At 43.2% G+C, this 9,169-nt stretch overlaps 1 pseudogene; it reads left to right on the forward strand.

Annotated features, from left to right (window-relative positions):
* The first annotated feature begins 1,697 nt into the window (after positions 1–1,697).
* Positions 1,698–3,192, forward strand: LOC137758791 (cell division cycle protein 20 homolog pseudogene; annotated as a pseudogene).
* Positions 3,193–9,169: the final 5,977 nt, after the last annotated feature.

Raw genomic sequence — 9,169 nt, forward strand, 5'->3', positions numbered from 1 at the left:
TCAAACGGCCCATTTAAAAGAGATTAAATGGAGGAAAAATTATTTCGAGGTTTGTTTGCCAGTGATTTTACTTATGCTAGTTCCCAAATCTTATGAGTAAACTGGGTTATTTTCAAGGAAACTGCTTCACCAATCAGTATATGCAAAGCATCTTGTGCAGAAGTGAGGTCCCTCCCGAAAGAAATTTTCAGGAATTTATTTCTATTTAGGAACAAAAGCTTAAGTTATGAGACGCTCTAACATCGTGTGTGTGTGTGTGTGTGTGTGTGTGTGTTTTGCCATAAAAAACAGCATTGTAGCGAATGTTCAAATACACAATGGCACTGCAGGCAGACTTTTGCTAGAATTTTCTGTGACAATGGGGTAGAGTCTAAATGCATCATGAGCAACACTGACCCAGGTCCAGGGAAACGGCTGCATATCATTTAAGAGAAAAGTGGCCTTTGCTTTCAGAAAGTTAATCTAGCCTGGAAATCTAAACTACAAGGGTCCCAGCACTTCATGTTTTTCATTCATTGTTCCTGTGTATCTTGGTAATGATGAATTACTAACATGCTCTTTTAGTTTTATTCCTAAACTCAGTCTCCAGAGTCTAAAGGGATCTTGTATCATTTCTAATAGCAAATCCATTCAAATCTATGTGTTAAGATGAGTAAATCACAGTTCTTGCCAAAAAGTCTAACAGTACTGATAACTACATGATATGATGTCATTATGTGTAAAGGCCACGAGATCTGTAAACATTTTGAGGTGAGGAGGGAATTCACTTTATTCCACAACTTTCAACACTTTTATACTTCAGTGTAAGATGTTTATTTTCTTTTACGTACATGTAAGTTAAATCCCGTGTAAGGAGGCAGAGCCCAGCGGTGGGGGGGGGGGGGGCGGGGGCGGGGAGGAGAGGGTGAAGGCACAGAGGCCGGAAGAAGGGGAGCAGTGGGTTCCTCCTCTGGGAAATTGTGCTTTACTGTCCAGGAATTCTGGGAATTTTCTCAAGCTTCTGGGCTGCCCTGAGAAAGTAGCTTGACCTTTGTGTGGCCAGTCAGTTTTGGAGATGAGATTCCAGCCTAGTGACTCGCTACTTGTAAAAGGGGCTCTGAATGTTTCCTTTCTAGTTTTTGTCTCTGTATTCCCTCTGTCATAAAAGTATCATCTGGGGCTTCCCTGGTGGTGCAGTGGTTAAGAATCCGCCTGCCAATGCAGGGGACATGGGTTCGAGCCCTGGTCTGGGAAGATCCCACATGCCGTGGAGCAACTAAGCCCATGCGCCACAGCTACTGAGCCTGCGCTCTAGAGCCTGTGAGCCACAACTACTGAGCCCGTGTGCTGCAACTACCGAAGCCTGCGCACCTAGAGCCCGTGGTCCGCAACAAGAGAAGCCATGACAATGCACCGCAATGAAGAGTAGACCCCGCTCGCCGCAACTAGAGAAAGCCCGCGCGCAGCAACAAAGACCAACGAAGTCAAAAAAAAAAAAAAAAAAGTATCATCTGGAAGCCTTTATAAACGAACCTTTCAGTGTTTTTTGAAGTCTGTAAAATACAAGCAAATTAGAGCGGTGTAATATCTTTAAAACTACTACAATCATTTTCTTTTCTACATGCAAACATTTAATGCTGATCCTAGGGTCTGGGATCGGAGCCTACTTTGAGCTGGCGGTGAGAGGCTGCTGGGCCGAGCGAACCGGGGACGCTCCCATGGCCCAGTTCGCGTTCGAGGGCGACCTGCACCCGCTGCTGCAGCCGGCTACACCCATCCCCAACGCAGCCCCTGCGCGCTGGCAGCGCAAAGCGAAGGAAGCCTCGGGCCGGGCCCCTCGCCTATGCGGGCAGCCAACCGATCCCACAGCGCCGGGAGGACCCCGGGGCCGAACGCCCGGCAAATCCAGCTCCAAGATTCAGACCACTCCCAGCAAACCTGGCGGCGATCGCTATATCCCCCGTTGCAGTGCTTCCCAGATGGAGGTCGCTAGCTTCCTCCCGAGCGAGGAGAACCAGCCCGAAGACAGTCCGACGCCCACCAAGAAGGAACATCAGAAAGCATGGGCTTTGAACCTGAACGGTTTTGATGTGGAGGAAGCCAAGATCCTTCGGCTCAGTGGAAAACCACAAAATGCCCCAGAGGGTGACCAGAACAGACTGAAAGTACTCTAGAGCCAGAAGGCCACGCCCAGCTCCAGCAGGAAGACCAGCCGTTACGTTCCTTCCCGGCCAGACAGGATCCTGGACGCCCCTGAAATCTGGAATGACTATTACCTGAACCTTGTGGATTGGAGCTCTGGGAATGTACTGGCTGTGGCTTTGGACAACAGTGCGTACTTGTGGAGCGCTAGCTCTGGTGACATCCTGCAGCTGCTGCAAATGGAGCAGCCTGGGGACTATACATCTTCTGTGGCCTGGATGAAGGAGGGCAGCTACCCGGCTGTGGGTACCAGCAGCGCTGAGGTGCAGCTATGGGATGTGCAACAGCAGAAACGGCTTCGAAACATGAACATTCTGCCCCAGTGGGCTCCCTCGGTTGGAATAGCTATATCCTGTGTAGTGGCTCACGCTCTGGCCACGTCCCACACCATGATGTTCGGGTAGCAGAACACCATGTGGCCACACTGAGTGGCCACAGCCAGGAAGTGTGTGCTCTGCGCTGGGCCCCAGAGGGACGACATTTAGCCAGTGGCGGCAACAATAACTTGTCAACATGTGGCCTGGTGCTCCTGGAGAGGGTGGCTGGGTTCCTCTGCAGACATTCACCCAGCATCAAGAGGCTGTCAAGGCCGTAGCTTGGTGTCCCTGGCAGCCCAATGTCCTGGCAACTGGAGGGGGCACAAGTGATCGACACATTCGTATCTGGAACGTCTGCTCTGGGGCCTGTCTGAGTGCTGTGGATGCCCATTCCCAGGTGCGCTCCATCCTCTGGTCTCCCCACTACAAGGAGCTCATCTCAGGCCATGGCTTTGCCCAGAACCAGCTGGTTATTTGGAAGTACCCAACCATGGCCAAGGTGGCTGAGCTGAAAGGTCACACAGCCCAGGTCCTTAGTCTGACCATGAGCCCAGATGGGGCTACAGTGGCATCAGCAGCAGCAGCAGAGACCCTGCGGCTGTGGCGCTGCTTTGAGTTGGACCCTGCCTGGCAGCGGGAGCAAGAGATGGCCAGCACAGCCAAAAGCAGCCTCATCCACCAAGGCATCTGTTAAGGACCAACTCACCTCAGTTTTTTGTGCTATTTTTTTTTTTTTTTTTTTTTTTTACTTTTCTAATAAAGTCACGTCTCCCTCTTAAAAAAAAAAAAAAAATGATCCTAGTATGTGACCTTGCCTTGAATGTTCAGTATCCTAAAAATTAATTTGCCATTTGTCTTATAAATGATTTTCAAAAATTGTGTGCATTATGGTATGCTTGAATACATTACCGAATTTAACTGTATTTCTTTCCTGTCATTCATTGTTTAGAAGAAACAACATACTCACAAAACAGTTCATGGAATATAAAAAGCCAAAATTCTTGTGACATTAAATACTGAAGCTTTGTATTAATTACTCCAATATATATCTTTATATGATTATAGTTTACAATATCCCTGAGCATATGAACTACGACAGACTTATTTATCCCCAATTCTAACCATATTTCCAGACCTAGGCAGGCACTTAGCATGTGTTCAATAAATGTTTGTTTAGGGAATTAATGTAAGCCTGAAAGAAAAGGCATTGAAGTGCACATGTTTGTTATAGACTGAAAGTTTATGTTCCCCCCCCCAAATTCATATGTTGAAATCTTAATTTAAAAAGTGGGGCTTTTGAGAGGTGATTAGGTCATGATGCTGGAACCCTCATGAATGGGATTAGCAGCCTTATAAAAGAGACCCAGAGTACAAGAATGTACACTCTTGTGCTTTTGAAAAGGATACATAATTTAAATAGCAGAGATAAACTCATTGCCAGAAGAATGAAGTGAATTTGGAAGTGGATCCTTCCCTAATGGAATCTGAGATGAGACCTCAGCTCTGGCAGAAACTATGATTGCAGCCTTTTGAGACCCTAAGCAGAGGACCCAGTGAAGCCATGCCAGACTCCTCCCACAGAAGCTGGGATTGGAACCAAGATGGCGGAGTAGAAGGACGTGCTCTCACTCCCTCTTGCAAGAACACCAGAATCACTACTAGCTGCTGGACAATCATCGACAGGAAGACACTGGAACTCACCAAAAAAGATACCCCACATCCAAAGACAAAAGAGAAGCCACAATGAGACGGTAGGAGGGGCGCAATCACAGTAAAATCAAATCCCATAAACGCTGGGTGGGTGACTCACAAACTGGAGAACACTTGTACCACAGAAGTCCACCCACTGGAGTGAAGGTTCTGAGCCCGTCAGGCTTCCCAACCTGGGGGTCCGGCAATGGGAGGAGGAATTCCTAGAGAATCAGACTTTGAAGGCTACTGGGATTTGATTGCGGGACTTCGACAGAACTGGGGGAAACAGAGACTCCACTCTTGGAGGACACACACAAAGTAGTGTGCGCATCGGGACCCAGGGGAAGGAGCAGTGACCACAGGGGAGACTGAACCAGACCTACATGCTGGTGTTGGGGGGGTCTCCTGCAGAGGCAGGGTGTGGCTGTGGCTCACCGTGGGGACGAGGACACTGGCAGCAGAAGTTCTGGGAAGTACTCTTTGGCGTGAGCCCTCCCAGAGTCCGCCATTAGCCCCACCAAAGAGCCCAGGTAGGCGCCAGTGTTGGGTCGCCTCAGGCCAAACAACCAACAGGGAGGGAACCCAGCCCCACACATCAGCAGTCAAGCGGATTAAAGTTTTACTGAGCTCTGCCCACCAGAGCAACAGTCAGCTATACCCACCACCAGTCCCTCCCATCAGAAAACTTGCATAAGCCTCTTAGATAGCCTCATCCACCAGAGGGCAAACAGCAGAAGCAAGAAGAACTACAATCCTGCAGCCTGTGGAACAAAAACCACATTCACAGAAAGAGAGACAAGATGAAAAGGCAGAGGGCTATGTACCAGATGAAGGAACAAGATAAAACCCCCAAAAAACAACTAAATGAAGTGGAGATAGGCAACCTTCCAGAAAAAGAATTCAGAATAATGATAGTGAAGATGATCCAGGACCTCGGAAAAAGAATGGAGGCAAAGATCGAGAAGATGCAAGAAATGTTTAACAAAGACCTAGAAGAATTGAAGAACAAACAAACAGAGATGAACAATTCAATAACTGAAATGAAAACTACACTAGAAGGAATCAATAGCAGAATAACTGAGGCAGAAGAACGGATAAGTGACCTGGAAGACAGAATGGTGGAATTCACTGCTGCAGAACAGAATAAAGGAAAAAGAATGAAAAGAAGTGAAGATGGCCTAAGAGACCTCTGGGACAACATTAAACGCAACAACATTAGCATTATAGGGGTCCCAGAAGGAGAAGAGAGAGAGAAAGGACCTGAGAAAATATTTGAAGAGATTATAGTCAAAAACTTCCCTAACATGGGAAAGGAAATAGCCACCCAAGGCCAGGAAGCACAGAGAGTCCCAGGCAGGATAAACCCAAGGAGAAACACGCTGAGACACATAGTAATCAAATCAGCAAAAATTAAGGACAAAGGAAAATTATTCAAAGCAGCAAGGGAAAAACGACAAATAACATACAAGGGAAGTCCCATAAGGTTAACAGCTGATTTCTCAGCAGAGACTCTATGAGCCAGAAGGGAGTGGCATGATAAACTTAAAGTGATGAAAGGGAAGAACCTACAAACAAGATTACTCTACCCAGCAAGGATCTCATTCAGATTCAACAGAGAAATCAAAAGCTTTACAGACAAGCAAAAGCTAAGAGAATTCAGCACCACCAAACCAGCTCTACAACAAATGCTAAAGGAACTTCTCTAAGTGGGAAACACAAGAGAAGAAAAGGACCTACAAAAACAAACCCAAAACAATTAAGAAAATGGTCATAGGAACATATATATCAATAATTACCTTAAATGTGAATGGATTAAATGCTCCAACCAAAAGACACAGGCTTGCTGAATGGATACAAAAACAAGACCCATATATATGCTGTCTACAAGAGACCCACTTCAGACCTAAGGACACATTCAGACTGAAAGTGAGGGGATGGAAAAAGATATTCCATGCGAATGGAAATCAAAAGAAAGCTGGAGTACCAATACTCATATCAGATAAAATAGACTTTAAAATAAGGAATGTTACAAGAGACAAGGAAGGACACTACAAAATGATCAAAGGATCAATCCAAGAAGAAGATATAACAATTATAAATATACATGCACCCAACATAGGAGCACCTCAATACATAAGGCAACTGCTAACAGCTATAAAAGAGGTAATCGACAGTAACACACAATAATAGTGGGGGACTTTAACACCTCACTTACACCAATGGACAGATCATTCAAACAGAAAATTAATAAGGAAACACAAGCTTTAAATGACACAATAGACCAGATAGATTTAATTGATATTTATAAGACATTCCATCCAAAAACAGCAGATTACACTTTCTTCTCAAGTGCGCACGGAACATTCTCCAGGATAGATCACATCTTGGGTCACAAATCAAGTCTCAGTAAATTTAAGAAAACTGAAATCATGTCAAGCATCTTTTCTGACCACAACACTACGAGATTAGAAATCAGTTACAGGGAAAAAAAACGTAAAAAACACAAACACATGGAGGCTAGACAATATGTTACTAAATAACCAAGAGATGACTGAAGAAATCAAAGAGGAAATCAAAAAATACCTAGAGACAAATGACAATGAAAACACGATGGTCCAAAACCTATGGGATGCAGCAAAAGCCGTTCTAAGAGGGAAGTTTATAGCAATACAAGCCTACCTCAAGAAACAAGAAAAATCTCAAATAAACAATCTAACCCTAGACCTAAAGGAACTAGAGAAAGAAGAACAAACAAAACCCAAAGTTAGTAGAAGGAAAGAAATCATAAAGATCAGAGCAGAAATAAATAAAACAGAAGCAAAGAAAACAATAGCAAAGGTCAATAAAACTAAAAGCTGGTTCTTTGAGAAGATAAACAAAATTGGTAGCCAGACTCATCAAGAAAAAGAGGGAGAGGACTCAAATCAATAAAATTAGAAACGAAAAAGGAGAAGTTACAACAGACACCGCAGAAATACAAAGCATCCTAAGAGACTACTACAAGCAACTCCATGCCAATAAAATGGACAACCTGGAAGAAATGGACGAATTCTTAGAAAGGTGTAAACTTCCAAGACTGAACCAGGAAGAAATAGAAAATATGAACAGACCAATCACAAGTAATGAAATTGAAACTGTGATTAAAAATCTTCCAACAAACAGAAGTCCAGGACCAGATGGCTTCACAGGTGAATTCTATCAAACATTTAGAGAAGAGCTAACACCCATCCTTCTCAAACTCTTCCAAAAAATTGCAGAGGAAGGAACACTCCCAAACTCATTCTAGGAGGCCACCATCACCCTGACACCAAAACCGGACAAAGATACTACAAAAAAAGAAAATTACAGACCAATATCACTGATGAATATAGATGCAAAAATCCTCAACAAAATACTAGCAAACAGAGTCCAACAACACATTAAAAGGATCATACACCATGATCAAGTGGGATTTATCTCAGGGATGCAAGGATTCTTCAATATACGCAAATCAATCAATGCGATACACCATATTAACAAAATGAAGAATAAAAACCGTATGATCATCTCAATAGATGCAGAAAAAGCTTCTGACAAAATTCAACACCCATTTATGATAAAAACTCTCCAGAAAGTGGGCATAGAGGGAACCTACCTCAACATAATAAAGGCCATATACGACAAACCCACAGCAAACATCATTCTCAATGGTGAAAAACCGAAAGCATTTCCTCCAAGATCAGGAACAAGACAAGGATGTCCACTCTCCCCACTGTTATTCAACATAGTTTAGGAAGTCCTAGCCACGGCAATCAGAGAAGAAAAAGAAATAAAAGGAATACAAATTGGAAAAGAAGAAGTAAAACTGTCACTGTTTGCAGGTGACATGATACTATACATAGAGAATCCTAAAGATGTCACCAGAAAACTACTAGAGCTAACCAATGAATTTGGTAAAGTAGCAGGATACAAAATAAATACACAGAAATCTCTTGCATTCCTATACACTAATGATGAAAAATTGGAAAGAGAAATTAAGGAAACACTCCCATTTACCATTGCAACAAAAAGAATAAAATACCTAGGAATAAACCTACCTAGGGAGAGAAAAGACCTGTATGCAGAAAACTATAAGACACTGATGAAAGAAATTAAAGATGATACCAACAGATGGAGAGATATACCATGTTCTTGGATTGGAAGAATCAATATTGTGAAAATGACTATACTACCCAAAGCAATCTACAGATTCAATGCAATCCCTATCAAATTACCAATGGCATTTTTTACGGAACTAGATCAAAAAATCTTAAAATTTTATGGAGACACCAAAGACCCCGGATAGCCAAAGCGGTCTTGAGGGAAAAAAATGGAGCTGGAGGAATCAGACTCCCTGACTTCAGTCTATACTGTAAAGCTACAGTAATCAAGACAATAGGATACTGGCACAAAAACAGAAACATAGATCAATGGAACAAGATAGAAAGCCCAGAGATAAACCCATGCACCTATGGTTAACTAATCTATGACAAAGGAGGCAAGGATATACAATGGAGAAAAGACAGTCTCTTCAATAAGTGGTGCTGGGAAAACTGGACAGCTACATGTAAAAGAATGAAATTAGAACACTCCCTAACACCATACACAAAAATAAACTCAAAATGGACTAGAGACCTAAATGCAAGACCGGACACTATAAAACTCTTAGAGGAAAACATAGGAAGAACACTCTATGACATAAATCACAGTAAGATCTTTCTTGATCCACCTCCTAGAGTAATGGAAATAAAAACAAAAATAAACAAATGGGACCTAATGAAACTTCAAAGCTTTTGCACAGCAAAGGAAACCATAAACAAGACAAAAAGGCAACCCTCAGAATAGGAGAAAATATTTGCAAACGAATCAACAGACAAAGGATTAATCTCCAAAATACATAAACAGCTCATGCAGCTCAACAGTAAAAAAACAAACAACCCAATCCAAAAATGGGCAGAAGA

The sequence above is a fragment of the Eschrichtius robustus genome, chromosome 2, assembly GCF_028021215.1.
Source record: "Eschrichtius robustus isolate mEscRob2 chromosome 2, mEscRob2.pri, whole genome shotgun sequence".
Taxonomy (NCBI): domain Eukaryota; kingdom Metazoa; phylum Chordata; class Mammalia; order Artiodactyla; family Eschrichtiidae; genus Eschrichtius; species Eschrichtius robustus.